We start from the raw sequence: 6820 nt of genomic DNA, 5'->3' as shown, positions 1-6820 counted from the left end.
TCTAGCTGCATATGAATCAGAAGATGGCCTAGTTGGCCATCAGTGGAAAGAGAGGCCCATTGGTCATGCAAACTTTATATGCCTCAGTACAGAGGAACGCCAACTTTATATGCCTCAGTACAGAGGAACGCCAGGGCCAAGAAGTGGGAGTGGGCGGGTAGGGGAGTGGGTCGGGGAGCGTGTGGGGGACTTTTGGGATAGCATTGGAAATGTAATTGAAATAAATACCCAATAAAAATATGAAAAAAAGAGAAATATTACTATGAATTGCTATTGCCTAGAGAAATTATCAAAATATCCAAACAACTCCAAAATCTTAATATTGCATTAAGATGTGAAGAAAACCCAATGGCAGTTGAACATCTTTGAATATGTATATTTTGTGAAATTACATGGTATACTTGAAGACTAAGTGGTAAAATATATTCAAGAGCTGAGAATGGCAGCATCTGTAGAAAGAATTTGGAAGCACTGTTCTGGAGTTTTCTCTGCCTAATATTCAGTTTGTATCCCCCCTTTTCTGGCTTATATTCCCTTAATAATAATAAATATCAAGATTCATAGGCATTTTCTTTCAAGCATTTAGCCATTTTCACTCTCATATTTTCCCTTTCTACTTCTCCCCATCCCACTAGTGCCTTTCCTTCCCCAAGACAGCTTTATTACTGCTTTCATGTCAATTGTACACATATATCTCATTTCATGGATACATATAAAACATATGATCCATAAAATGAGAGAAAACATGCAATATTTGTCTAAATTAGGCTTATTTCATTTAATATAATCCAGTAATTTCATTTTTGAGAATATGAAGTCATTTCACTCTTTGTGGCTGAATAAAATCCCAATGTGTATGTGCAAGCATGAGAGCTCATGTGCATTTGTGTGCGTCTACCTATAAATGTTGTAACAAAGGAAATATAGACCTCTATAAGTGAAGGTATTGTGAGAAAACTGACTGGATGAATCTTCTTCCAGCTGATATCAAGTTAATATAATTTGGTGTTTCGAAATAAAACAAAAATGTTGCTTTTTAAGCAATTTTAAAGGTAAAATAGTCGTTCTTATAGATCATTTTGGAAAGGCAAAACCAGCTGACCTAAAATAAATTCTCTCAAGAAATCTCATGCAGGATAAATATCCAGTCAAGAAACTTCATAACAATTATTAAGTTTCATGAAATTAAACATACCCTTAGCACAGGTTTTTGTCAATAAAATATCATTTTGTAGAATAGCAGGATCAAAGAGTTATGTGTCTGCTAGGAACCAAGCTGATGCCATTTGTATGGCATGGGTTAATATTCAAGAGGATGGTAATGGTCTGAAATCTTGGGAAAATATAGTGAGGACCAGGAGAAAGCAGAATCACTAAAACATAATTTGCTCAAACATTCCATGATAATACCTTGCATGCTAATTTAAAAAGAAATAGAGGTTGGAAATAACAGTAATTCTACAACTTGTCTCAATGGAGAATATACTGCAGTATAGGAATTCTGGCTTGAATGATGTTTGGCTCAAGATGGAAAATTGATTTAAAAGCTATAACATTACTTAGTATAATGTACTAATAATTCAAATTGTCTATGCTTTACCTTTCTAATTTTAGAGACTTTCTGAAATGGGCACCAAAGGAGTATATTTAATCTAAAAATTCTAGACACATTTGGATAGTCTAGGAAATTAGGTTTTCCCTTCAGTTTTAGTGAAAATTTAAGACTATGAAATACAAAATTATATATACATTTATTTTTAGGTAAACGGCAATAAGGCAAAGAATAGGAAGGTTTCTATTTTAGAGCAGAACACCAGGTATTATGTCTTCCAAAGAATTCTTAACATATTTCATGACATACTTTGCAGGAGTTATTAAAATTTAATTTTGGGCTGGGTAGTGGTGGCACACACCTTTAATCCCAGCACTTGGGAGGCAGAGGCTTTCTGAGTTGGAGGCCAGCCTGGTCTACAGAGTGAGTTCCAGGACAGTCAGGACTTCACATAGAAACCCTGTCTTAAAAAAAAAAAAAAGAAAGAAAGAAAAAAAATTTAGTTTTGGTGTTGAAATTTACATAAATATTAGCTACTCTTTTATGCCTGGGACAGGGAGACAAATAACAAGTGGCTCTTGAAAACTCAATGTTTTATTTTAAAGGGCTTGCAAAAGAGTTAAACTAACCAAAAAGATGGAACAACAAGGAGTAATTAAGTTCAACATTTCCTTAAAGGGTTGAATCAGTTATAGCCATAGTTGCCTCATTGTGTCCCTTCCTAAGCAAGAAAATCTTAAAACATTTTTGTGTCTCATTTCCCAAACTATACAATGTTTGGGAAACTGTCTAGTTAGGCTAAATAACTAATATGTGAGTCAATAAGTACTGTATTTTGGTAACTTGGACCATCACATCTAAATTTAAGATAATGCATGATTATTTTTAGAATACACAGCTAATTCATCTTTTCCTCTAATATAAATTAAACTAATTCTAGTTAATTTCAAAATATAAAAGTATATACATTTATAAGGTACCATATAATATTTTGATATATGTGTATATTGCAAAATGCTTAAATCAGGTTAAGCATATTTTTCCCTCAAATAGTTACCAATTCTTCATTGTGAAAACGTTCACAATCTCTCTAACTTTTTTGAAATGCATGTGAATGTTCTGTTGAGGTGGCCCAAGTGGTTAAGGAAATGGACTAGTTGAAATACACAGAAAACTATCATTATCTATAGTTAACCCTGCTGTACAATAGCACAACAAAACTTGATTCTATTTAGCTGTAATTTTGTATCCATGAATTCACCCTTCCTATCTTTCTTCTTCTCTACCCTTTCTCCGTTTGTTTGTTTGTTTGTTTGTTTGTTTGTTTGAGACACGGTTTCTCTGTGTAGCTCTGGCTGTCCTGGAACTCACTCTGTAGACCAGGCTGGCCTCCAACTCAGAAATCCACGTGCCTCTGCTTCCCTAGTGCTGGAATTAAAGGTGTGCACCACCACTGCCCAGCCTCTCTACCCTTTCTTTCTCCTAGGCTACTATTTTAATCTCAAACTCTATGACATCAACTCTTTGGATTTCACACTGGGTGAGGTCATGGAGTACTTATCATTTTATACCTGGCTTACTTCAGTTTAGATTATGACTTGCAGTTCCACCCATATTGTCATAAATTATGCTATTTTACATTTTATGGCTTAGCAATATTTCATCGTAGGTATATACACTTTCTTTATTCACTCATTAGTTGATGGATAGTTACAATATATCAGTGCAGTATATCTTGGCTATTGTGAATAGTGCTACATATTTGTTCGACATTTGTTTCAGTTCATTCCCTATTAGTTAAGCAACACGGTCTTTATTAGTAGTATGCTTTGTATGTTGATTTTATATTCTAAAATATTTTTGCTGAGTTTGTTTTTTAGGTCTAATAATTTTTATGGACTTTCTGTGGTTTTCTACATATGAGATCATGTCTTCAGCAAACACTAAAAATCTGACTTTTACAATATTATTTGTTTCTCTTGAGTGATTGCTCTGCCTAAGATTTCCAGAACTGTGTTGACAACAGTGGTGAAAGTGGGTATCTTTTTCAAATTCCAGATTTTAAAGAGAAACAATTTTCAACATTTCCCCATTCGATATAATGTTAGTCATTGGCTTAATATAGATAGTCTTTATTATGTTGAGGTATGGACTTTGTCAGCCTGGTTTTTAGCATTGCTATCACAAAAGGATGTTGAATGCAGTTGAACTCTTTTTCTGTTTCAATTGAGAGGACATTAGGTTTCTTTGTTGATATGGTATTTCATTATTAAATTATTTGTATGTCTTTGATCAATCTTATACCCTTGGGATGAAGTCCTGAAACACTGTGAATAATATTTTTAATTACTAGTGTTTAGTCACTAGTATCTTGTTCAAGAATTTTGTGTCTGTTCATAAAACATATTGGCATATATTTGTTTTTGTTGTTCTGGCCTTATCTTTCCCTGTTATTAGTTATGTTGGCTTTGTTGATACAGGTGTAAGAATTCCCTCTATTTTTAATATCTTTAGAGAATTTGGGACCTTGAAACTCCTGGATCGTGATGTTAGGTGTGGCTTTTGGGCCACAGTCTGTAGCCTGCCCACTGTCCTGGTGCACTCCCAGCTGTGTTCCTGGGAGCCACACACAAACCTACTTTGCAGTTAGATGGAGTTTGATATTTTTGGAGAACATGAACATTTCCAGTGAATTCTCCTGTCATGAGCAGTAACTGAAGTCAGTGAAGTACTTACAGCAAACGTGGTGCTCGTTGACAAATCCTGTTATGGAAACGGTTGGCTGATCAGGATAACAGTGACCCTTCAGAGCTGAATGAACTAATGAGTAAAGACACGGAAGACATAAATATGAAATCCATTGAGGGCTGAAATTGGCACTCCCCAAAGAAAACAATGCAAAATGACTTGCTCTAGCTTGGTTGTTTTAAATTAGTGGTAGATAGAAGACTTGAAACAACTTTTCTCAATACTGATGGAAAAGAGACTACTCTCAAATGAGGAAAATTCCTCAACTTCCTAATGGGTCCATGTACTGGCTGGTTTTGTGTGTCAACTTGACATAGGCTGGAGTTATCACAGAGAAAGGAGCTTCAGTTGGGCAAATGCCTCCATGAGATCCAGCTGTAAGGCATTTTCCCAATTAGTAATCAAGCGGGGAGGTCCCCTTGTGGGTGGTGCCAACTCTGGGTTTGTAGTCTTGGGTTCTATAAGAGAGCAGGCTGAGCAAGCCAGGGGAAGCAAGCAAGCAAGCCAGTAAGGAATATCCCTCCATGGCCTCTTCATCATCTCCTGCTTTCTGACCTGATTGAGTTCCAGTCCTGACTTCCTTGGTGATGAACAGCAGTATGGATATGTAAACCGAATAAACCCTTTCCTCCCCAACTTGCTTCTTGGTCATTATGTTTGTGCAGGAATAGAAACCCTGAGTAAGACAGTTCATATAAACACTAAATATCCTAGGTTAGGGAATTAGACTAGGGGCTAGGCTCTGGTGTTCATAATTCATAAAATTATCTATAAGGAAAAGTGGTTAGAAGCCTGGGTATAGTGACATACCACCCTTGAATCCAAAGACTCAGAAGATGGATATGTGTAAGTTCAAGGTCAGCCTGATCTACATAGCAAGTTGCATGCCAATGGTTACAAAAATCCAATATTCCAGGATAACAATGTGAGTCTTAAGTAATATTGTAACTCACTTACACCCATTCCTGGATTTAGGTCAAAAGACTTAATGTATCTTCCCACTGGAAATGCCTGTGAAGTACAGAAAAGTGTCCACCATGTGCTGCATTGGCTGCTACTGTTTTTACAGTGAGGCAGTAGCATTTTAGCATAGTGAGAAAACAAACATTTATTCCCTTAAAAAAAAAAAAGAATTAGTATTGTTTCTTGAACATTTTCAGAGATCATTTTCATTCATTTTAGTGTGTGTTTCTTTCATGTTTCTTTATTATTATTCTAAGTCTTACATAACAACTTCATTTAAGTCTACTGGCACTTCAATGAAGTGTGTGGGCAATATATCTTTAATATTATGCTATTACTCACACTATAGTTTGATAAAATATTTCCTCTATATGCATATAGTATACTATTGGAATATGAGCATAGCAACAGAGTGCTATATTTAACTGTCAAACATATTCATGAAATCTAGGAGAGGAAAAGCCTGTTATATGATCAACATTTTAATTTTACCTGTTCTTTTTCTTAGTATTTCAAAGATCCTCCTTTATTAACTCTTAAATTAATTGAAATTTAATTTAAATTTTTTCTCAAAATTAAAAAAAAAATAGTTTGGTCAAATTCAATTCCCAGTGCCCTTTTTTATGTTCCTCTTTCACACACTGAAACCTTTTCTCACACAAACAAGTTTCCCCCCAAATTTAATGTCTTTTTGTGATGCACTGATTTTTAATTAGGGTTACTTGCATGAACATGGATGAGAGTTAATTTATGTGAGCATGGTTAACTTCACAGTGGCATCACTACAGAAGGAAATGACATCTCCTCGAACAACAATTAGCTTTAAATAGTCTCACAGAGCAAGGTGGGATTTCCATAAGACCCTCCCCATCTAGGATGTTGATGGGCCCATTCTTGAACAAATCTTATGCAGATGAGTACAGTTGCAGTGAGTTCATAAGTGCAAGATCCATGTCATACCCAAGTCACAATAACAACGTGCAAGTGATATGTGCCTAATGGTGCAATTGTGGCATGACTATTATGGGGAAAACTCACCACTTTCAGATAAGATTGGAAGCTGAAGCCTGTTTCACAAAAAGGAATTTATGCCTAATCACTAAACCTTATTAAGAGCCTTAGTTATGGAGATCATAAGCCATAGGAGGAATCTACTATCAAAGTGCCTTTTAAATACTTAAGCTTATAACAATACATTAGTGCTGCTCTGAGCTTTGGTCAAAGATGTTTCTTTTTCCAGTGAATGGTGAGTGTTGTAGACATTTAAGTGTTAAGAACATGACACTTTTATCAACCTCTCCAAGGTTCAAGGAATATTTCAGAAAAGGGAGCTGAATACAAGAAGACCTAGAGAATCATCGTCTTTCTGCATAGTTTGTCTTCATCCAAAAATGTCTTGACCTCCCATCATCACTGAAGGAAATTTCAGCTGCCTGTAGATTTCTGGGCTTATAATTTTCCTTTTAGCATTTAAAGATATTTCTGATAAGAAATCAACTGTTGCTTCAAAGACTTTTTTTTTTTTTTTTTTTTTTGGTTTTTCGAGACAGGGTTTCT

Source organism: Mus caroli, chromosome X, assembly GCF_900094665.2.
Source record: "Mus caroli chromosome X, CAROLI_EIJ_v1.1, whole genome shotgun sequence".
In the NCBI taxonomy this organism is placed as follows: Eukaryota; Metazoa; Chordata; class Mammalia; order Rodentia; family Muridae; genus Mus; species Mus caroli.
The sequence above is the reverse complement of the archived record's forward strand: the minus strand, read 5'-3'. Positions refer to the sequence as shown.